This window comes from Mirounga leonina, unplaced genomic scaffold (assembly GCF_011800145.1).
Source record: "Mirounga leonina isolate KUSES-001 unplaced genomic scaffold, KU_Mleo_1.0 Mir_53, whole genome shotgun sequence".
In the NCBI taxonomy this organism is placed as follows: domain Eukaryota; kingdom Metazoa; phylum Chordata; class Mammalia; order Carnivora; family Phocidae; genus Mirounga; species Mirounga leonina.
In genome coordinates, this window is record NW_023270807.1 from 12,736,868 (window position 1) to 12,761,687 (window position 24,820).

The following is a 24,820-nucleotide window of genomic DNA, read 5'->3' on the forward strand; positions in this document are numbered from 1 at the left end:
AATAAATAAATAAATAAATAAATAAATAAATAAATAAATAAATAAATCTTTAAAAAAAGAAAAAGAAAAACCATCAAAGGAATCTCTAGGTTTCTCTGACCTTAAGGCTCAAGCTTTTCCTACCAACCACTTTGCTCCAAAACCTTTTGCAGTATACTCAAACACGGGAGGACGATTCCCACCCAAGGGAAATACACATGAGCCGTACAAATCCACAAGAAGGGGAACTGGGCAGCCAATCAGAGAAGCCACAGCATCCTACAACATACCAAGGAACTGCTTTCAATCCATTGCCCTACTCCAAGTTTGCACCTTTTCTATCACCATAAATAATACTCAGGCTGGAAAGAGCAGAGCATGATTGGTAGGAGGAAGGAGAAATGCAAAACATATGAAGACATGCAAAGGAGTCAAAATTCTAGAAGCAGAAAATGTTGTGAGCAACTTTGGAGGAAAGTGAAAAAGAAAAAAAAAAAAAAACAACCAACAACACAAAGAGCCAGAAGATGAAGATCAGGCAAATACTGATTATTTAAAAGAACAAAAAATGGCAAAGTCTCCCTGTAATGATAGGATGCAGTCTGGACTCTGCAGGAGGAAGGCAAGCCAGATTCTGTGCCAACCGCCAGAGCAGCTTCATCTCCCGTCTCTCCTGGCTCCTTCTCTGCACGCCGTTGATAGCAACATTTTTGTAGCTATTTGCACTCTGCCTGCTGTTCCAGGCCTCCTCAGTTTTTCTCCTGCTGTTCCCTCTCACTGGAATGTCTTTCTTTACTCAGCTTAGCAATTACTTCCCTCGGGAAGGGTCCCCCGAACCTCAGGTCCCCCCCCATGCCCCGATGATAGTGACATGATCTGCTCAGGTGCTAGCCTCCCCACTAGTCCATCCTCAGCTCCTCCACGGCTCCATCCTGTGCTATGCATCTCTACTTGCAGGACCGTGTTTGGGGCTTAGGACTCGGCAGGTGCATGGTGAGTCTTTGCCGCACTCTTGTAGAGCTGTTCTGGGGCTGGTTTTTCTATGTGGCTTGTGAATGCAAAGAAAATGAGGTAGTGGCTTTATAGATTTCCTGAAGTGGCTTCAGGACTCACCAATGTCCTCCACCTACTGTCTCCACTGAGTCCGAACGTCTTGCCTTCGATTAGGTTGCCACGTTCTGATGGAGCGGTATTTCAAGTGGGTATCAAGCTTGCCAGAGAGCCTCTGTCACTAGCAGGTCAGACGATTTTGGGGATGGAAGCTAAAGGAACGATGGCAAAATTCCCCTATCCCATAATAAGAAGTGCTTTTGTCAAACTTCCACCTCAATGATCCTTTGCCTTATGAAATGACAAGAATAAAGAGAAATACCATCATTATTCAGACCAAGTAAAACTGAAAAACTGACCAGACCACTCTCTTTGAACTAATTCTGGTTATAATATTGAAGTGTGAAGGGTTTGCTTGATGGTACAAGCAAAACCGTTGAAAATACGATCACGGGAAAACCAGAGGGAGGGGATTTTCAAGCAGTTGATGTCAGAGAATGATCTTACTGAAGTGGAAGCAACTTGAAGAGAACTCAGGGCGCAGAAAGAACACAAATTCTATGCCTCTGACTGTAACGTTGTGAAATTGTTCCAAGTCCCACCTGACACCTTTGTCCCCAACTATGATTATTCTATAAATCACAGACAAATGGAGCACCAAATGTACTCTATGAGCAGGACAATATTCCCACTGTATCTGTGGTCCTTCTAGAACACTGATTCAGATGCTAGGGCTGAGGCCTTCTGAATAGAAAATCCAACATTTATTACCTTGATTTTTTTTTTTAAAGATTTTTTTTTAATTTATTTATTTGAGAGAGAGAATGAGAGAGAGACCATGAGAGGGGGGAGGGTCAGAGGGAGAAGCAGGCTCCCCGCTGAGCCGGGAGTCCAATGTGGGACTCGATCCCAGGACTCCGGGATCATGACCTGAGCCGAAGGCAGTCGCTTAACCTACTGAGCCACTCGGGCGCCCCTATTACCTTGCTTTGCATAAAACACAACTATAGGTAGGTTCTCCATGGGATGTGACATTTGGAATTTTCCTATATTCTTTTCAAGCTTTTTACATAATGCATTTAAGTTTAGTTATTGACCTGTTATCATTAAAAATCAAACAAAATAAACAAACAAAAAAACTGTGATTGCTATAAACTTCCACTGCTTGGCAGAAGTCCAGTTGAGTCACGTTAACCTCGTTTCTATGAAGAAGACTAGACTCTCAGGGAATGGCATCAGCAGAGTGCTGGGAATGACTTCATCTAGAGGCCTAAGAAGTAGGTAGATGGAAGCAGAGCAAATCAGACCCAGGAGTGGGGAGAATCCTTTTTGGAAGCATACTGATCTTGAGAAAGCTACTTTCTCTTTCTGTGTCCTGACCCATAGAACAGTAATAACAACAGATCCCTTGTATGCAGTTGAGTGAGAAAATGTATGTGAAGTGGACAGCAGGGTATATGGATGTCATAGCAGCCATATGAATGGCGGGGAGAATGAGAGTCTTTAGGGACAGCCCTGAGCAAAGGAAGTTGAGGCAAAGGCCAGCCAGGCCCCGAAACCACAGCTCCTGTGTCAGAGGGGAGCGGTGGGTTCTGTGGGCTCAGGCAGCCTGGCACATACGCCAGCACCATTTCTCCAACTCCCAGACTTGGGCAAGTTTCACAACCACCCTGTGCCTCAGTTTCCTTGTTTGTGACATGGGGTTAATAACAGTTCCTGCACTTCATGGGGCAGTTGTAGGAAATGATTCAGGTCACAAAAGGAAAGTGCCTGGCACATAAGGATTCCCCAAAGATGTGGCTGCTAAATGGCAGCTGATGGGCAGGAAGGGCAGGGCAGGTGTAAGAGAATTGATGTCCTCAGCCCACCGTGTTCGGGAAGAGTTATGATACCTGGCTCTGTTGGAAGCTGTGCGTGCACAGGGCGGGGGGTGGGGGGGTGTCTTTGCTTATGAGGCTGACATGAATAGCAGAGTACCTTTCCATCTATTTCCTTCTTCAGGGGGCCATCTGCTCTGTTCCCAGGGCCACAATTCAGATCTTGAGAGCAAGAGCTAACAAAACCATGGACAAGGCTCCCATTCTGTCCTAAGCAGAGCAAGGGCTAGATGACAGGAGAAGCTGGGGGATTCCTAGCTCATTAAGCTACCGATCACAAGAGCACTGATTGTTGGAAGATGTCAACTCAGAAGACTGCAGCGGATCAGGGCGATGACAACACCGAGTGTGTTTATTGTGCTCACCAGTGACACAAAGGCAGAGAGGAGGTGGGCTCTGAAGAGGAGTCCTGATGCTTTGTAGATGCTCAGGAACCACTGGTTGAGTGAGTGAATGAATGAATGAATGAATGAATGAAAAGTCAAGATTTAAAGAGCTTTCAATAGGCTAAATTATAGGTCAAAACTCCAGATGCAATAGAAAGGGGATACATATTAAGCTTTGCCAAATGGCGGACATCTTACCTCATAGAAATAAACGCAACAAGGATTTAGGAGATGTCTCAAGGACAAGCTTAACAGATAACCATATGGTGTGACCTAAGCAAGATAGACTTCAGCCATGTTATGAAGGTCAGAGAAGAAAGAGACCCCCCGGAGCTGGCCATGGCCAAGCCTCATGGTGCCGTGCCCTGTCTTCTTCGGTGTTTGGACAATGCTCCCAGTAGCACCTCCACTGATGCTCTGGGTGGTGCAAAGGCAGAACACCAGTGAGAGTCTGGAAACTCTGCCACAGGGGAAGCAACTCAGGGGACTGATCATTCTTAGTCTGGAAAAAGAAAGAAGACTTATTGGGGGGGGCATGAGAGGGGACTTGGACTATGTAAAATCTGAAGGGCCATCAAGCAGACGATGAATTAGCTTTATTATTAAACTGAGCAAGTACTTATTGAATGTCTCTATTTACAAAGTACTCATTTGACAAATATTGACTGCTCACTGCTTCTGTGCCAGGTGCTGTCCTAGATGCTGGGGCAAGGCTCTCTGCCTTCATGAAGCTGACATTGAATGCATAATGGGAAAGACAGCCAATACACAAGAAAACAGAGAATAATTTCTGGAAGGATGAAAGTGTACGTGATGTGTGCCTCACACATTTGCCTTCAAATCTAGTAGGATATGCTTATTCTTTGTTGTTCCATTAATGAGATAAAGATAGACTGTATTTCAATAAAAGGAAGAAATTTCTCCCAATAGAGCATGAACTCTGTCAAAAAGTAGTGGATTCTATCATCGGGAACGTGAAAACCAAAACCTGCGTGGCCATCTTTCAGGGCTGTTGTGGGGGAATCGCTAAGTATGAGTTAAAAATGGATCAGTGGTCCCAAGAGCTTTGGATTTCCTAGACCAGTACAATTGAAAACATGGCAGGTAGCAACACAGGATCACCAAGTTTTTATATTCCTAAGTACATTAATAGAAACCCTACTATTATTAACATCTTCTCATTAAAGAAATGTCATTTTTTAGGGGCTTACAAAAAAAGAATGACACAATATCAGAATAAAAAGTTCTGTAAGTAAATTTGGTTATATCAAAATTTCATAACATTGGCCTTACTTTTCTAATTTTGCAACAGACCATCAAAAATCTCATCTTCAGCCTGAAATAGTCCAGAGCCTGGAATTTGAAAACAGAACCAGATGACCTTGAAATTCTTCCTAATAGTTTTCCAATGATTATGCACTACCAAAATGCAGTACATTTGTTTAAGCGTGGGGTTTTGGAGCTGATGTCTGTTAATTTAAAGCCACGGCTCAAACCAGCCACAGGAAAGCTATTTAACTTTCAGTTTCGACCCCCGTGACACCGGGAATAATAACATTACTGACTTGTGGTGCTATGAGAATTCACTGAGGGGCACCTGGGGGGCTCAGTTGGTTGAGCATCTGACTCTTGGATCCGGCTTAGGTTATGATCTCAGGGTCGTGAGATCAAGCCTGGTGAGCACAATAAACACACTCCGCACTGGGCGTGGAGCCTGCATCGGATTCTCTCTCCCCCTCTCCCTCTGCCCCTTCTTCCCACCGCTCACCCCTACTTGCACATGCACACTCTGTCTCTCTTAAAAAAAAAAAAAAATTAAAAAAAAGAAAGAAAAGAAACAGATTGCCTTCTTTAGCATGTAATACTTGAAACCCTGGCCCCTATTGCCAGGGAAGTAGACAAGCATCACAGCTGGTTCCTAAAAGGATGGTTTTCTCTTCCTCCTCCACATTATTCATTTCCCTAAGCTCCTCCTTCTGCCTTCTGCTGCCTACCTTCTCTAGCACCTACTGGCTTCTCCAGTGAATGCCTGACCCCTTACCACTTTTTTTCTTGCCTCTTAGAGCCTCTTCCCTATCCTTTATTTTTTTCTTTTTCTGCTTTATTTTAGTTTGTCGAGTTTGTGGTGGTTGGTGGAGCCTCCTAAATTTTCTCTCCCACCTGCCTGCTTGCTCCCCAGTCTACCAGTGGTACGGCTTCCCCTCAGGTCTTCCCCGCCCTGCCTGCTGCCATCCCCAGCATGGCCAACAGGGTTAGCAAGCTTCCAGAGTAAATCAACAACTCTTGCTTCATTTCTTTGGCAGGCAATGGAACATGTCTGAACGCTGAGGAAATGTAGGTTCTTAGGTCTGTGAGTTCAAGTCGGAAAGCTAAGTAACACACAAGATGACTTACGTTTGAAAGCTGAGCCACCAGTCAACTCTCCGAGGCTCATGCTTTGTGACAATGCCCTGCAGTGTCTACTCAAAAGGATGCGTTGTTCTAACAATAGCTAATGCTTCTCTTGTTTGGTGAGGAAGTGATACTGCGTTGTTATTAACAGTGATCGGATTTAAGTCCTGGACAGGTGCTGAGCACCCTAGAATTCAAGAACTCGATTCGTCAGCAGCAATAAATTTAGACAGAAAGGTGCCGAAATAAGGTCTTCCTACACGGGTCTTAACCGAGAGACGTCAGTGGAGTGTCTAGGATTTGGCATTTGCGTAAATTAAAATGTGCTGAATATGTCCTGCATTACTTTTTATTAATGCCTATGTCAGTCCCACATTTAGGATTTATTAGTTCAAAATGTGGCTGGGCACGCTAGAAGAATAAAAGCGTGGTGTGGTATAATTCTTGAACACAGTCCAATGGATAAAAAAACTGGTCCCCAAGTTAGGACATTCAGGCTCATGTTGAGATTTCTTATTATAGACATGGGTTATGTATAACTGATTCTCAGGATTTTAATAGATAAGTGGAAGTTTCTCCCTGTCTGAGATACTGCTAGTTTTTATTCATGCCCTCTAATTTTCCTTTTCTTTTAAATTTTCTCCATAAAAAGTAGGTCACATGTGACCTTGCGGGATACTGTAAGACCTTTTGCTTTCATCCTTAGTGAAATGGGAGCCAGTGGAGTGTTGGGAGCAAAGGGGAGAGAGGATCTGCCTTACCTTTTAAACAGGATCTCTCTCATTCCTGTGTGGGGAATCAGAGCAAAAAAGGAAGACTATTTAATAGGCAATGGCAATAACAGACCCTTTATATGTAAATAAATTGATGTCCTATGATATTAAAAAGTTTCCATTTTAAGTCAACTCTTCTGTCCCCAAGTACCAAAAACAGACAAGTAGTTTTTGGCGATCAGCTAAGCCGTGCATTCTCACCCAGTTATGAGTTATCAATGCCACATCGTTATATAACATATTTGATTCATAAAATTAGTATGTGCACAAATCTTTTAAATTCTGAATTCTCCCTCTCTCTTTTTAAAAAGATTTTATTTACTTGACAGAGAGAGAGACAGTGAGAGAGGGAACACAGGCAGGGGGAGTGGGAGAGGGAGAAGCAGGCTTCCCGCGGAGCAGGGAGCCCGATGCGGGGCTCGATCTCAGGCCCCTGGGATCATGACCTGAGCCGAAGGCAGACATTTAACGACTGAGCCACCCAGGTGCCTCCTAAATTCTCATTTATAGAGAAGTTCTAATACTAGAAAAATATCCTACGAGTAAATAGGCTCATTATTTATGTGCAACAAAACTTAGGAATAAGCACATTTATCACAACAAGTTTGTGATGGCAGAAAACTGGAAATAGTATAAATATTCAATTAAGAACATTCTGACAGACACCCAGAATTGACAAATTGAAGGCAATCAAAATGTTATTGTAGAAGAATACCTAGTAATCCAGAAAGCTGCCCTCAATGTTTGGCTAAGTGAGAAAAATTTCTTAAATAGGGTATAGAACAATATGTATACAGTGTATTTGCAGAGGGAAACAAGAAATATTTAAATGTTAATGGTAGTTTTTCTCTGTGTGATGGCATTACAATGGTTCTTTTATTTTTTGAATTATTTCAGTTTTCTAAAATGTCTACAGTGAATGTTTATTACATTTGTAGTAAATATAAAATGAAAAAAAGTAATGCATATATTAAACCCAGTTCTGTATAATACCAGTGTTTCTCAACTGTGGGGAGTGGCTGGAGTTCCAAAGATATTTTCAAAGTGGTCCATGACTACCACTATGAGAATTTTTAGTGTGGTGTTTTCATTAAGATGACAACCTTAACATAATGATAGAGACATAGTTTGGATCATCTGGATGATCATGGTATCTTAGAGATGACCAGTGCCCATATTTGCATTTAGTTTTATGTCTGCAAGGTTGACAAGTGCTACCACTCTAATTCTCACAGACTAACGAGAAAAGAAACAGAGTCAAATGTAACAGGTGATGTATTTGCAGCTGGTAAAGGCCACAGCCCACTGCACAAATTAGGGTTTGCAGAATTTCCAATAGAGAAAGTCCTGGGGAATACCAGGCATGCCAAACTCAAAAGAACTTGTGTCATGGGGCGCCTGGGTGGCTCAGTCTTCAGGCGTCTGCCTTCAGCTCAGGTCATGATCCCGGGGTCCTGGGATGGAGCCCCTGCGTCTGGCTCCCTGCTCGGCGCGGAGTCCGCTTCTCTGCCCCTCCCCCTGCTCCTGTGTGAGTGCACGTGCACGCTCTCTCTCAAATAAATAAGTAAAATCTTTTAAAAAATAAATAAAATAGGGGTGCCTGGGTGGCTCAGTCGGTTAAGCGTCTGCCTTCGGCTCAGGTCATGATCCCGGGGTCCTGGGATCGAGCCCCACGTCGGGCTCCCTGCTCCACGGGAAGCCTGCTTCTCCCTCTCCCACTCCCCCTGCTTGTGTTCCCTCTCTCACTGTGCCTCTGTCAAATAAAAAAAAAAAAAAGAAGTTGTGTCAGCATTCATTATCCAATTCACAAAGTGATCAGTGATTAAACTGTAGCAAAGAGTATCATCAGTCACACTAAATGAACCAGCGTTTTATAGCGGTTGTTTTTAGTTTTTATTGTATTTAATGTTTTGGCCTATGTGAAAGCAATAAGCACAGGGATTTTGTGCCTATTTATTTAATTTTCTGGTGCCAATTTTAAATTCAGTTTTATTTCTTTTATTTTTATATTTTATTATTATTTTATTTATTTCAGTTTTATTCCTGAGCTCTTATCCATAGAAGAGACACTGAGGATGCCATTAGCATCAATATCAAAGGTGACTTCAACAGAAGGAGCACCACGGGGGGCAGGAGGTATGCCTATGAGTTCAAACTTGCCAAGTAGGTGGTGGTTGTTGTTGTTGTTTTTAAGATTTTATTTATTTATTTGACAGAGAGACATAGCGAGAGCAGGAACACAAGCAGCGGGAGGGGGAGAGGGAGAAGCAGGCTTCCCCCCAGGAGGGAGCCTGATGTGGGGCTCGATCCCAGGACCCTGGGATCATGACCTGAGCCGAAGGCAGACGCTTAACGACTGAGCCACCCAGGCACCCCAAGTAGGTTGTTATCCATGGTTATGGCACGCTCACCTTCATAAACCTGAACGAGCACACCAGGCTGGTTGTCAGAGTAGGTAGGGAAGGTCTGCATCTGTTTGGTAGGAATGGTAGTATTGCACTTGGTGAGGACAGTCATGACTCCTCCAGCAGTTTCAAAGCCAAGAGAAAGAGGAGTGACATCCAACAGCAGGGAATCCTGAACATTTTCAGACTTGTCTCCAGAAGGGATGGCTGTCTGGACAGCTGCACCATAAGCAACAGCCTCATCAGGGCTGATGCTCTTGTTCAGTTCCTTTCCGTTGAAGAAGTCTTGCAGAAGTTTCTGAATCTTGGGGATATGGATAGAACCACCCACCAGGACAATATCATTGATCTGACACTTGTGTAGCTGGCATCCCAAAGGGCTTTCTCTATAAGGTCCAGGGTGCCACAGAACAGGTCAGCATTTAATTCTTCAAATCGGGGACAAGTCATAGAGGTATGGAAGTCAATTCCTTCATACAGAGCATCAATCTCAATACTGGCCTCGTTGCTGGAAGACAATGTATGCTTAGCACACTCGTAAGCAGTCTGGAGGTGATGGACTGCCCTCTTGTTCTTGTGGATGTCCTTCTTATGTTTGCACTTGAACTTCACAATAAAATGGTTGACCATTCGGTTGTCAAAGTCTTCTACACCTAAGTGGGTGTCTCCAGCTGTAGATTTGACCTTAAATATCCCATTTCAATGGTGAGGATTGAGACATCAAAAGTGCCACCTCCTATGTCAAAGATGAGCACATTCCTTTCAGCTCCAACCTTTCTGTCTAAGCCTCTGTGATTTCCTTCATCTTTGTCAAAACCACAGAGGACACCTCTTCTTTCCCTTGTATTTTACTTAGACCTTGGGCCTGCCAGCATCATTCCCCACCATGAAGAGCCAATGCTCCATATCAGATTGGACAAGAGCATCATCGACTTTATGTCCGATCAGGCATTTGACATCAAAAACTGTGTTGGTGGGGTTCACTGCAACTTCATTCTTTGCAGCATTGCTGATCAATCGTTTGATGTCAGTAAAAGTGACAACTTGGGGTGGTTCAGTTTCCCTGATCGTTGGCAATTATTTCCACTTTCCCGTGCTGGAAGACACCCACACAATAGGAGGTGGTGCCAAGATCAATGCCAATTGCAGGTCCCTTAGATGTAGCGCTTCCATGTGGGCCTTGTGCAGCTTGCAAAGAAAACAGCAATCTGGAGAGCTAGCATGTCGTTCAATGAGATCCTGTGCCTACTGAGTTTTGTGTTGTATTCACTTAAGTAGCATACTGTGAAAAATATTAAATTGAAGTCTAGAAAAATCTTTGTCTTTTTTGAAGTGTCTGCATACTGCCCAGGTTTGATAAGCACTGTTCTAGAACAAAAAAATGCTCCCCACACATGAACACGGTACCTTTAGAAGCTACATAAACTCAGGACGCTAAGCTGTCACTTCATCTTATGCACTGATGCTCCTAACACCATGTCACAAACAGAGAAAGGGATCCAGTTCCACAAGTTGGGTGCTGTATTATTTGGAACCTCAAATACATTTTTTTTACTCACAGAAATTACATTAAAAACCATGTTAGGATCCCAGATCAGTTGACCAAAGCCCTTCTATTTATTTTTTAAAGATTTTATTTCTTTATTTGAGAGAGAGAGAGAAAGAGAAAGAGCATGAGAGAGATCACGAGCAGGAGGGAGAGGTAGACGGAGAAGCAGACTCCCGTTGAGCAGGAAGCCCGATGCAGGGCTCCATCCCAGGAACCTGGGATCACGACCTGAGCCAAAGGCAGAAGCTTAACCGAATGAGCCACCCAGGCGCCCGATCAAAGCCTTTTTAATATAAAATGTTCCTGGGCCAGGAAGAATGATGTGTCCTGGAGTACATTTTAAAAGACAAGTTTTCCTTTCCTTTTTCATTAGACCAGGAAACATTCTATAGCAGAGGTTTGGGGCTACCTGTCCTTATCTTCTGCTTCATTCTAGCTCTCTACCTCTTCCCCAAATCTAGCAATTCTTCTCTCTAAAAGTATTTCCTGCTGCAAAACAAGTGCGCTCATACATAGAATTGCCCAAAGTTTACAAACAGCTCCACCGGGCCTATCTTCCTGACTCCTCATATCACAGCAGCCTGATAAATAAGCATTAAAATTCTCATTTTGTAGATAGCAAAACAGTTTCAGAGAGGTTAAGTGGTGTTCCCGTGGTCAAACAGCTAGTAACAAAATAGGCCTGAAGTAAAGTGTTTGATTCCAATTCCCTGAGTTTTTCCCTCCAATCTCTGATAATAACAACTATTTTTCTTTTCCCAGATCATTAGGAGGGAAAAATGTTTAATTAACAAAAATTGTTTCAAATGGCTAATAACCACTTAACTCTCTGAGATATCTGCATTTTCAAAGCAGAGTGCCAAGCTGCCTAAATCTGTAACATGGAGAACTGCAGGAAAGGTGTATTTGTTTCCTAGGGTTGCAAATTACCACAAACTCTGTGGTTTAAAACAACAGAAATGCATTCTGTCACTGCTCTGAAAGCTAGGGGTCTGAAATCAAGGTGTTGGCAGGGTTGGTTTCTTCTGGAGGCTCCAGGGGACAGTCCCCTTCTAAGCCGGCCATCCTTGTTGTGTCTTGGCTCGTAGACACAGCACTCCAATCCCTGCCACCACGTTTCTCCCCCTCTCCTCCTCTTGCCTCTCCTCCCCTTGCCTCTCCTCTCCTCTTCTCAGGACACTTGTCATTGGACTTGGAGCTCACCCTAGTCCAGAATGATCTTACCCTGAGATCTTCAACTTAATTATATTTACAAAGACCCTTTTACCAAATAAAGTCCCATTCACAGGTACTGGATGGATTTATCTTTGGGGGAGGGGCACAGTTCAAAGCACTACACAAGGGCAATTGCAAAGTGAACTTTCTCGTTCATGGAATACCGAGTATCCCACCCATTATCTCCTAGCCAGAAACAAACATCCTATATCTGGAAATTTCCTCCAGGCTCTGGATTCCACCTCTAGTCATTGGTTTCCCATATTTCTGCCTAAAATGGGAGTTTCCCTCTTCTTTGCCCATTCATACGATCACCTCCACTGAGACGGCTGCCTGGCTTTCACTGATTTCTCTACCTGGCCTGGTCTTCCATTCTCCTTAGCATTTACTAAAGCCCACTGAGTCCAGGCTTCCAGGAAAGCTCATTCCCTACCCCCTCTCATCCTCAACTACCATTTTTCTTGGACCAGAATGCAAACAGCGGGGAGACATGATTGGTTGTTCTTAGAGGTGAAGGCAGCCTGACCCTGCCTGGGAGTCAGTGTCTCTCATTAGTTCCTGACAGGTGATGCTTTTCATTGCTTCTTCCTCTTGCCCCTGCCCTCACATCAGCATTGACTCCTATGGCCCAGAAATCCCAGGGCATTTTCCACACCCCACTGCAGGTAGGGGAGCCCTGGGCTAAGGCTCCTGTGTCTACTATCCCATAGCAGTGGGGGGACAAGGTGGTACTGGCCATACTCAAGAAAAAAAAAAAAAAGACCAATATTTGTAAGAAAAGAAAGGCTTCCTTCTGCTTCAGACCCTGTTCTCTGTGACAGACGGTGCTCCTTAAAATATACCCTCCACTTAAATCAACTGAGCCACCCAGGCATATGCTAAGTGAAATAAGTCAATCAGAAAAAGACAATTATCATATGGTTTCACTCATATATGGAATATAAGGAAACCACAGAGGATCATAGGGACAGGGAGGGAAAACTGAAGGGCAAGAAATAAGAGAGGGAGACAAACAATGAGAGACTCGGAACTCCAGGAAACAAACTGAGGGTCGCTGAAGGGGTGGTGGGTGGGAGATGGGGCAACTGGGTGATGGGCATTAAGGAGGGCACGTAATGTGATGAGCACTGGGTGTTACACTCAACTAATGAATCAATGAACATCACATCAAAAACTTATGACTGGGTGTTATATTCAAACAATGAATCATGAAACACTACATCAAAAACCAATGATGTAATGTACAATGATTAACATAACATAATAAAAAATAAATAAAACAAAAACTTATGATTTGTTATATGTTGGCTAATTGAATTTAAATAAATAAATTATATAATTATATATATGTATATACAATTTGTATATTATATACATTTTATATATATAAATATATATCATATAATTATATAATTTATAATTTAACATATAAGATAATTATATTATATACAATTCTATATAACATATAAAATAATATATATAATTATATATATTATATATTATATAAATATATATCTCCTCCCCTGACCACCCAAATGAGAAACACCCCTAATAGTGGTTAAACATGCACCCTTTTAAGCCCGATTCTAGGCCACTATAACAGAACCTCTGGGAAAGGACCCAGAACTCTGTTTTTTAGCAAGTTTCCCAGTGGTCCTCCCACAGGCTAGGTTCTGAGAACCATCTCCCAGTATAATCACAAGTAAACAGCACAGCGTGCTTCTCAGCATGAAATTAGGCAAAGCTGTTCCCTCACAGAGCCCTTCCTGCAGCACAACACTGCCCATAGGTTCGCATCAGACCGTCACAGCCCCAGAATCACCTTTCCTCCTCCATCCTTCCCACCTGGGCAGGAACCAGCCCACTGTCTTCTCTCTTTCTGCTTCGTGTTTGGGGAATGTATCTCCCATCCCTACTACTGGGCCATTGCCAGTGCTCCCAAGGGTCTCCTTACAGTCTGAATTCTGGAAAGAACATTGAGATTTGGGTGCCTTTCCCCACCAGCTCTCATTGTCCAAGGTATTAAGAAGCGCACAGAGAAAAAAAGCACAGCAAGAGACCCCCCCCAAAGCTTTCCCCAGGAGGGCGTGTGCCTGCTTGAGTCTGACTTGAGGTGTGCAGGAGGCTGGCCCGGGCTGCCCCCAGTGGGATCGGATGAGTTTCAAAGTCACTCGTGAACCGTGCAAGCGCAAGTAGTTGGTGTTAAGTTCATTTCTGCCCTAAGATTTCCTGTAAGCTTTCCGAATCCACCACAACCGTTAACACATCTTTAGTTACGTGGCAAACGTGGCATCTGAAAAGCTCAAGTAGCAGAAGTTTGAGTACAAAACCCTAAAGAGCTGGATTCCCAAAAGAGCTGGATTCAGCTCACCAACCAGCATATGGTTACCAAGCACTTATTATGTGCGAAGAAAAATATTTTACCTGTGTGTTGTATGGCTAGATGTGTGTGTGTGTGTGTGTGTGTGTGTTGTGATAAAAAATAATTCTGCAAGGCCCGACTGCTGGGTAGTTCTCGACCTTGGATATTTAGCTTTTCCAAGGCCTGCTGGCTAGATTCTGGTTAGTGGGATGTGTCATCAAAGGGTGGAATTGCGAATATATTTTTCATTCCTATCTACCCTTACCTGCTCACACACTATTTAAAATAGAGCTTCACACAAAGTGAGTTATTAACAGTAGCAAAAGTTTGGCATGCACAAAAAAGTTTACCAAAAACTCCCAAGATCACTGTACAGTACTGTACAGAGAGCAAGTGTTCTGGGCCTCTGAGGTGGGGACTGGCCACTTGGCATTTGTGTTTTGGGGCAGGGTACAGGGTGGGGGGGAGGTCTAAGCATAGAGCAGGTGATTTGCAAGAGGAATGGGATTTCTCTTTTGGTCACAGACCATGCTGCTTGAAATATCAATCTTTATAATTTCATAACCATTAAGTATTTGTATCTAAGGTGCTATATAAAGATAATTTGTTATAAAGTAAGTACTTAAGTATATTTTTGTTTATGTTATTTGGGATCTGCTTATTAAAGCTGTTCTTAAAACCCTACTCTTGTCAACATTTACCCTGCGGCCAGGTCTAGAGTACTGTACTAGCTATATATTCAATTCTTAAATGTGGGCTGGAATAAAAATTATTCTAGAAATGTAGTATAATCCACAAAATAAATATACTTTTAATACAGTTCAGAAAATGAGTTCCTTGTGATAACTGGGTGATGGGCATTTAAGGAGGGCATGTGATGTGATCAGCACTGGGCGTTATACACAACTAAGGAATCATTGAACACTACATCCAAAAACTAATGATGTATTAGATGCTGGCTAGTTGAATTTAAATTAAAAAAAAAAAAAAAGTAGTTCTTTGGGATACATCAAATACATTGATTTTGAACCTACCAATTCCTTTCTAAATGTAATACAAACAAATTGTTAGAGGTTAAATGTTGCAAAAATGGAAAAAAGGCAACCTGGTAGTTAAATGGAAGGCAGGGTCTGGGAAATCTGAATTATATGACACCAGGCAGATGCTTACCACATTGCCGTATCAGCTTCTCCATAGGAAGCTGTAGAAAAAAACCCCATATAACCCCTGTAAGACTGTATCACAGCTCTCATTTCCTTTTCTACATGCCAGGATAAAAGCACTTCCCTGAATTCTGAGCAGTTCTTTCTTCTGAAGAAAACCAGTTATGATCTCATAAATGTATTGTAAAAATTAAGCAATAGCTGGATGCAATCTATTTTGCAATAAAAGGTGGCATACCAGGACATTTAATATGCCAAGATTCACTCTACCATCTTGTAACAGGCTTGGCAAATTTGGATGTGAGTGTTGCCACGTATACTCAATGTAAAAAAAAAGATAGTATTATCTAATTTTCTCAGATAAAGCCATTGCTCCAAATGTCATTAAATTCTGGCAGATATTTCTTGGTCTGTTCTCATTTCTTTCTCAGGCTTCAAATGTGCTTATCCAAGGCATAAACCTTTAGTTCAGTCCTCACTGACCACTCAGCCTTCACAGGCATTAAGGATTTTGATGGGAGACCAGGGAGAGCTGTTTGAGGTTTACAGCAATTTGAAAGAAATGTTTCTGTCCCCTCTTTTTGTTAATGTTTACAAATGACTCGAGAGAGAAACAGGTCTTAGCGCTCTGCTTCTAGTAAACCCTTGGCTTTAACATAAGCTGTCTGTAAACACTTTAAAAGACACATTTTACAGTTTTAGAGGCTACTTCCTTGAATGGCGTGGCTATAAATTACCAGTGGAAATAATAGCACTTTAATCCCTTCCACTTTATGCTTTATTCCCATCATTTTATGTTTCAGAAAACTAGACAAGTAGCTGATGATTTCTCTGAAATAAAAATCACAGTATTTCCTTTGGAAACTAGCTATACAATTAGGTGCTGGGGGATTCAGCAACAAATATCCAAAAACTGGGTCCCATGACCTTCGCTGTCTAATAAACGTGACAGAAACCTCTAAAACTGACCCTAGAACTCCAAAGTCTGAGCTCCTGGAGCATGGGACTGAGACTGTAATGCCCCCCAGTGGCAGAAAAACATTCAGTGGCTCTGTTCCTCATCAACTCTTCTGGGCGGACTACTTGGTAAAGTAGCCATAGACTCCCGGAGGGGTAGGGACGTGGAAGGAGGCACGAAAAGAGATAAAGCCCAACACACAGAAACGCAACACAGCAAGAGCTCCCTCTTAGCATCCTCAGCATAACCAGATTTACATGAAACCAGGTCCGAAGCTAATGCAGTCAGGAGTTAATGGTAGTACACACTTATTTAAAAATAAGACAAAACAAAACAAAACTGCATCTTTCCTTATACGGTAGCAGCCACTCAACTACAAAGACCTCAGTGGAAATGAAACTTGGATTTTTCATGAGAAACAAAGAAAGTAATGATTTAAAAATTTTTAAACAGTCAGTCGCTTTATCGAAGTCCTCAAGAAGAATTCCAAGAACACTCAGGCAAAAACCCCATCTTCAAAAAGTCTACATTCAAATAGTAGTAAGAATGGGAAAAATACAATATTTTGATTGTTCATGAGAATAAAAGCACTCTTGGGGGGTGGGGGGATGGGTTAGCCTGGTGATGGGTATTAAGGAGGGCTCCACGTATTGCATGGAGCACTGGGTGTTATATGCAAACAATGGATCATGAAACACTACATCAAAAACTAATGATGTGGGGCGCCTGGATGGCTCAGTCGTCAAGCGTCTGCCTTCGGCTCAGGTCATGATCCCAGGGTCCTGGGATCGAGCCCCGCATCGGGCTCCTCGCTCCGCGGGAAGCCTGCTTCTCCCTCTCACACTCCCCTTGCTTGTGTTCCCTCTCTCGCTGTCTCTCTCTCTGTCAAATAAATAAATAAAAATCTAAAAAAAAAAAACAAAAAAAAACTAATGATGTAATGTATGGTGACTAACATAACACAGTATAATAAAATTTTAAAAAATGTATTAAAAAAATAAAAGTAAAAAAAAAGTTTATCAGTAGTCACTGAGGTTGTATGATCTATCATATTATATTGTGTCTGGGAAAACATTCATCAATATAAAATCATAACATTAAAATTTTTCCTCTTATCTAAAACAAATTTAAAAAAGAATGAAAGCATTCTTGCTGCCAGGAACTGCTTCATGGACAGAGTACTAGACCTTGAAGGATAACGATTTTTTTTTAGGTAGGTTCCACCCCCAGTATGGAGCCCAACACAGGGCTTGAACTGGTGACTCTGAGAGCAAGACCTGAGCTCAGATCCAGAGTCAGACACTTTACTGACTGAGCCACCCAGGAGCCCCTTGAAGGATAAGGATTTTTAAAAATATCTGTGGGGGTTGGGGTAAAGAAGTCTACTTCAAGATTGATAATTATATATCATTTTATTTTGTAGATGTTAATATCCTGTTTTGTGACAGGGTCAGGAAATTTGCATTTGTCATTAAGTTATTTAGGTGATTTTATGTTCAACCGAGTCTGGAAACCCATACCTTGACCTACAGCTGTGGTTCTCTAAGTGCGGTCCCTGCACCAGTTGCTGCAACAAAATCAGCAACTCCCAGGAACCTGGCAGATGCACAAAGGCTCAGGCCCCTTAGCAGACCTACTGAAGCAGAATCCCTAAGGGTGGGGCCTGCTGGTTTTAACTAGGAGCCAGGTGAGTGGGATACAGCTCAGATTTTGAGCCACATGGGCCTCCAGAGATGCCAAAGTTTCCAAGGTGTCTCTTCAGGCAATTCCAGAGACTTTCCGATGGATGGGTGATTTAACAGTACTTGATAAAAATAAAGGTGAGATGACCTGATCTTACAGAGGGCCAGGCCTTTAGAAGTATGCCTCTAAAGGGAAAAAGAGGAGGAAAAAAAAAAAAAAGAAGAAGAAGAAGAATACTGATTGAGGACTATATAAAAATTAAAACCTGAGTATGTCCCAAAGAAGTATAATAAAATAAGAAATTGGAGATTAAAATGGAATGGTACTGTCCAACCCTGAAACTGCCCATCTGGAAAGAAGCAGCTTTGATTTTTCAAAGTCATCAGTCTGTGGAGATTGATATTTACAAAATCCATGATTATTCCCTCAGGAGAGAAGCTGTTTCTAAAACAACTTCTGAGGCTTTTCTAGTCGGAGTCCTTCTGGAATCACAAACATTTTGTTTCCTAGGCAGCCTCTGTGGGGTACCTGGAAGAGAGAGCTTTCACTGACGATGTTCCTATTACTTCCCTACTTTGCCCGGGTACCTGTTTACATGTTTAGAGCCATCCGATACAGGGTGGAACAGCTGGGATGTCTGCAGGCTCTTGGTGGCAACCTGCCACAGATGGTACCAGCTGGTGAGCCGCTCAGACTGCAGCATGGGTTCCTTTGCCCTGCTATGGAAGATGGTGACTAATTAGCTCGCACGTTAGCCTGGCCTCCCTCTATTATAAAAGCAGAGCTGGATGGGCTGCCTTTCCCGTACTGAAGATTCTGCTAGGAGGGAAGCACGCGTAACTTGAGTATTTCCAGCACGGTTCCTGTTTCTGGTGATGGTGACAGACTGATGCCCAATGCACCACTAGGACTCCTAGTGCAGGGACCAAGGTTAGGGTATAGTTCCTTCCTGCCAGCCAAAGAGAGCAAAGCTGCCAGCCACGCAGAGAAGGAACTCGTCTCCTTCACTTCTCTATCTTGGCGCTCTACCTGACTGAGTTATTCAACCACTTTGAGTATCCAGATAATAAGGAATATGAAACAGATTGGTTAGGGGCTTGGCGAGGGAAGGACATTTCTACCTGGTTTGCTGGTTTTGCTTTTTCCAACAGGAAGGAGTTTGGCCAAGAGAAATGCCATCCTCCTAGGGATGGCTAGCATCACGTTTACTCCTGCACATTGCTTTTTCTATGTCAGAAAGTCAAGAGGAGTGAAGACAGGGCCAACCATCACCTAAAACCTTGGGAACTGGGAGACATTCCAAGGCCTGTGAATTTCATAGGGTTATATCAAACCACAAAAATCCAAACCAAGATCGCTTGCCATTAAGATGTCTTAAATTATGCTAATAGACTAGATTCCTTTATGTTGATTTATTTGACGTTATCTTAGAGTTTTTAGGAACATAGTTCATAAATAAATATTAGGCATTCTGTGTAAAGAAAGGGAATAGCCTAAAAGGATCTTTCAACATTCTCATCCAATCCCAGAATCCTACAGATTAACTTTCTTTTGTATACAATTCTATGAGCAAATATGAATGCAATACTAAAAATCACATTTAGCATATACAGAAAAGTTATATAATAAAACCAGAAATAATATAACAGAGTTTGTTCTTACATTATTATTCTTCACCTTTCAAAGGTTTCTTAACTCCTTTATGGGCTTCGAATACCACTTAATCAATTCTGGCTGCAGTTTACATATTCAATTGACTTCCGTGGCATTGCATTTCTAAAACGTGTAGTATAGATGTTTACAACTAGACCCCACACTTTCATTCCACAACGTTAAGAGGGGAGAGGCCAAAAAAGGTGGACTGTGGTTTGCTTCCATGGGCCATTTTCTCCAATCTCACTTTTTTATAACAGGCTTTCAAATGAATCATTCATTCATTCCTTCATTCTTTCACTATGTAAAAGGAGCCCATGATGTACCAGGAACTACGCTAATATTTTACTCTCTCTTGCATTCCTTTATAAATTTTTCTCTATGTAAAAACTCATAAAATATTTTGGACCGAAGGTCTGAGATAGCAGGTGATGTGAGATATTCTCAATAATAGACCCCATTCTATTTGAAGTTGATTAGGACATGCTAAAAAAGGCTGAATAGTAAACAGCACCTAGGGTATTTGAAATGGTATGGCTCCACCTTCTGGCCACAAGGCAGAATGCATGCCTGACTAAAGTCAACCGGTTCTGGGACCAGACCAGCTTTTACAAATACAATCCCTTACCTGTTACTGCGGTGTTCAAATATTTTCTGAGTGCCTAGTCTTGGTTATGGTTCCAGATAAGAAGCAGACTCTTAAGAATAGCCTGTAGGAAATATGATTTTCTTATTCTGTGAAAAATTCTACCTTGTAGAGCAAATCTTCTTTGGGTAATTCAAAAGCACATAAATTAACAGTGTTATTTGGAAAATATTTAATGTTAACAGGATAATATGATCTTACGCTATTTGTCAATTTGTGGCTTTCGAAGTCCTTTTGCATGCACGATGTCGGCCATCCTTACTGTTGAACAGTGGCTGGTGCACGCAGGAAGCTGGGAGGGGGAGAAAACTCACGGGCTCTGTAGCTCAGCAGGGATAGGTTTGCCTATCAGCAACTCCACTTTTTAGCATGTAACCATGAACAAATACCTGAAACCTTTGAAGACACTTGCTTCAAATATCGAACAGTAAGAAGAGCCTCTGGTGGCTGGGAAGATCTGATAGAATATACCCTATCTAAAAGGACACAGAGCACCCACTGACAGATGAATAAACAATGAGGTACAGTAGTCCTCCCCTTTACCCACAGCTTTGCTTTCCACCAGTTTCAGTTACCTGTGGTCGACTGAGGCCTGGAAACAGATGCTCCTCCTTCTGACACCGTCAGAAGATCAACAGCAGGTCAGCTTAATGCTACGTCATAGTGCCTACGTCATTCCCCTCACTTCATCTCATCACGTGGGCATGTAATCATATCATGTCATCACAAGAAGAAGGGTGAGTTCAGCACAATCAAATATTTTGAGAGAACGACAGAGACCACAGTCACATAACTTTCATTAGAGTATACTGTATAAGTGTCCTATTTTATTATCAGTCATGATTAATGTCCTACTGTGCCTAATTTATAAATTAAACTTTACCATCGGTATGTAGGTATAGGAAAATATATTGTACATATAGGGTTCAGTACTATCCGCAGTTTCAGGCATCCACTGGGGCTCTTAGAACATATCTTCTGTGGATAAGCGGACTACTGTATATACCTACAATGAAATATTATTCAGTCTTAAAAAGGAAACAAATTCTGGCACATGCTGCAACATCAGTGCATCTCGAGGACCTTCTCCTAACTGAAATAAGCCAGATGCAAAAGGACAAATATTGCATGATTCCACTTATATAAAGTACCTAGAGTAATCAAAGTCATAGAGACAGAAAGTAGACACAAGGGTACCAGAGGCTGGGGGGGAGGGAGGAATGGGGAATTCCTTTAATGGCTCTAGAGTTTCAGTTTCACGAGGCGACAAAATTCCCAGAGATTGATGGTGGGATCGAGGTGTCGCACAACAGCGTGGGTGTATTTACTGTCCCTGAGGTGGATACTTCCAAATGGTGAAAATGGTGAATTTTATGTTATGTGTATTTTATTATTTTTTTTTAATATTTATTTTTTTTTATTCTTTGTTATGTGTATTTTAACACACGCACAAAGTTAGAGAAACACCTGGCCCATGGTGAAGTGTCAGGTGAACAGGAGCTTCTAGAAGCTCTAACAGCTCTCCTACTCTGCTATCGCGCTGCCATTGATCACTTAACAGTGACCAATGAAATGAGGGCCAGGGGCTTCAAACGATGGACCTGAGGCTATCCTCTCTGGCAAAGAAGTTACCAGACCTCTCCACCAGACTGACTGAGGTGTGTCTGTCCAGAGGGGTTTTTACTGTTTAGAGACAGTTCAACAGCTTGCACCCTGATGTAGGATATGCTATCTAAGAACACAGGGGTCGTGCTCACTAAAGGCAAGTTTTAAACTTTCTGGTGAATTTGAAAAGAATGTGGCTCCCATTGCTTGTGTTACTTGAGGTGAGATAGGCTTTTAAGGTAAGAAATCAAAGCCAGCACCAAGGCTCTGACCCGCAAGGAATTATGACCAACACCATTCTATGACCTAGTGGCTGGCGCCTCCCTCTGCCATATAGAAACTCAAGTTTTCAAAGGCAATGCCATTGGCTGAGTCTAGGAGATGGCTCATGCTATAAAATAGAGTCCTATAATTACCATTTAGTCATAGAATAGGACTAACAGATTTTAAGTCATCCATACTAATAAGCCAGACTAGGTTGCATGAAGAGACCAGGTCCCTGAGTAGAGTCTGGGTACCCTGCTTGGTGTGTCGGGAAAGTCATAAATCTGTGTTGCTCCTTGCAAAGGATGGTGATGGAAGGACTGGCAAGTGGTGGAAAACAGAGTGGAGGGAAGTGGGGAAAGTGTGTACGTGCAGTACTTAGGAAAGGTAGCCAAAACCTGCCTTCAGCAAAGCATCAACAGGGGTTGGATGGGGTATTCAGTGAAGTCCTTTATTCACATGAAGATGCTCAAAAATTTCACTACAGGGTACTATGGTTCTCTACAGAACAAGCAAAAACCGCAAAAGACCTGAATTAGAGACATGATTGTTGTTGCCCCCCAGGAAACAACTCAACAAACAAAAATATTAAGAAGGGTCTGTTATAATGTTATTCATCTACGTATCATGTTTTTTGTTGAAAGGAACCCTTAGTGACTTTTTAATATTTAAATAAGAGTGTCAAGTAACAATTATTTCTTATTATAATTGTAGCTACTACTTATGAACACTTACTCTGTGTACTTTTCCTACATTCTAACTCTCCTGACATTTAACATATGAAGGACCAAGGGTCAGAGATATTAAGGACCTTCTGCAAGGCCCCAGTTACTAAGTGGCAGAGCTGGGTTTTCAACAGGTCTCTGGAGCCTGTGCAATTAATTATCTACTAGATCTGCCCTAGGTCTTTAGTGTGGAGTTAGGTCACTCTTTGGTATTTTCAAAAAAATACATGGTTAGAAGCTGAGCGGAAACATGGTTTTCCTCACCAGATTTAATTTCAGAGAGCAAAGACAGGGTCCTTTTGCTCTCTGCATCCATGCATCTAGTTCAGTGCTTGAAACTAAGGAAATGTTGGAATCAATCCATTAATCAATGGACTCCACACAACTAAATTAAAAGATTGTTACAAGAAAATATTTACCAATGCAGATCATGGACAGCCACCTCCATAACCAATCAATGAAAAAAGTCATAGTCTCTGCCTGGGAAGTATTTTTTTTTTTTTTAAGATTTTATTTATTTATTCATGAGAGACAGAGAGAGAGACAGAGGCAGAGGGAGAAGCAGGCTCCCCGCGGAGCAGGGAGCCCGATGCGGGACTCGATCCCAGGACCCTGGGATCATGACCTGAGCCAAAGGCAGACGCTTAACCGACTGAGCCACCCAGGCGCCCCTGCCTGGGAAGTATTTTTATGCTAGAAAAATATTTCCTACTAATGCCCTTGCTCAGGGACAAAGTGGTGTGACAGGTGGCAGTATTTGGGAAACCTGAAGGAGATGAAGCAACTGGACAGGCAGGGAAGGCAGCAGTAGCAGCCCTGGGCCCAGCACAGTGCCTGGTACATGCAAGTCCTCAGCAAGCATGTAAGTGAACCGATCAGCCAGAGCACAATAGCAGGCCGGCCCTTAGAAAGACAGTAAGGGCACAGGAAGCAGTGGACCGTCATAGGGGACCCCATTCCTCCTGTAGGACCAGGGCATCCCCCTGGACACCCTTGAAGAGGTACAGTTTGGGTAAGAAGAACTACTCAGGTACAGCTGCCCAGCCTACTCAGCTGATTCTCGGGTAGCAAAAGACAGTAAAGTTATACGCATTTTTATTTATATATGGTTTTTATTTATTTATTATTTTCACACAGTGAAAAGGTTGGGCCCTTGCTAGGGGCAGAGATACTTCCACCTTTGCAAAAGGAGACAAGGCAGAGAGCATGAGTTAATATGGTTTATATATTTTTATTTATATATGGTTTTAGTTATATACATTTTTAGAAAATGTAGTAAGTTCTCAATTATTTAAGGGCTGGTCATTTCATCCGTGGATTACTTGAGTTAATGTTGCTTTTTTTTTTTCCTGCTTGGGTCATTTCATTGTTCTTTGGTCCTTCCACCATGATAAAATTAAATTATATCAAAAACGCCAGAACACAGCAGCTACTTCAGGGTAGTTTTTGGCATATTGACCCCTCCCCAGTCTTACTCAGTAGTTCTGAATGGCTTATTACTGTTTTTATTTCATACATTTCAAGTTCCTCAAACTAACATAGAAGACATGCATAGTTTCATTGCTTCTTGTACTAACCCACTCTTTTCGTTCGCTGTCCATTCTATCCCTGAAACAAGACTTGTGAGTAGATTTTATTTCTGGCATACTGGTGCATTCATTCATTCATCAACAAAATGGATACGGGCATGGAGAATAGAGCAGAAAGGGGTTCACACAAGGTCCTTCTCTCATGGAGCTGATTGGGAGAGAGCGAAATGAACTAACTAACCAACCAGCAAATCATAAAAGAAGCGATTTTTTATCAGATCATTTTCAAGTAGAGAATGAAAAAGTGATATGAGAGTAAGTCTCATCTCTAAGGATAAGACACTTAAGTTGAGATCTGAATGAAAAGAAACATCCAATCCTATCATGATCAAGAAGAAGAGTGTCTGCAGAAGAAAGAAGAGCTGGCTCAAGGAAGGAGGGGGGAGGGAAAGAGAGAGAATGTGTGGCGGAAACATAATGGGTGAGAAGAATAGATGAGATAATATCTGAAAGGTCAGCAGGGCATAAGCAGAGTAAGGAGCTCTGAACTTTATTCTAAGTATGTTGGGAAGTGATTGGAGGGCTTTAAATAAAGAATTGACATAAT

The 24,820-nt window shown here is 42.2% G+C and overlaps 1 protein-coding gene and 1 pseudogene across 5 annotated transcripts in view; both read right to left on the reverse strand.

Moving 5' to 3' along the window:
• The window catches only part of RCAN2 (regulator of calcineurin 2), a 267,426-nt gene that overhangs the window by 164,334 nt on the left and 78,272 nt on the right, over nt 1-24,820 (reverse strand). The window lies entirely within an intron of this gene.
• Nucleotides 1-24,820, reverse strand: part of LOC118000859 — a 62,767-nt pseudogene that overhangs the window by 6,266 nt on the left and 31,681 nt on the right. Inside the window, exons 6-7 of the transcript XR_004676582.1 lie at nt 8,817-10,077; nt 6,445-6,469 (exon numbers count right to left, since the gene is read on the reverse strand). The product of XR_004676582.1 is annotated as a heat shock cognate 71 kDa protein-like (transcript). The remainder of the gene's footprint in view (nt 1-6,444; nt 6,470-8,816; nt 10,078-24,820) is intronic.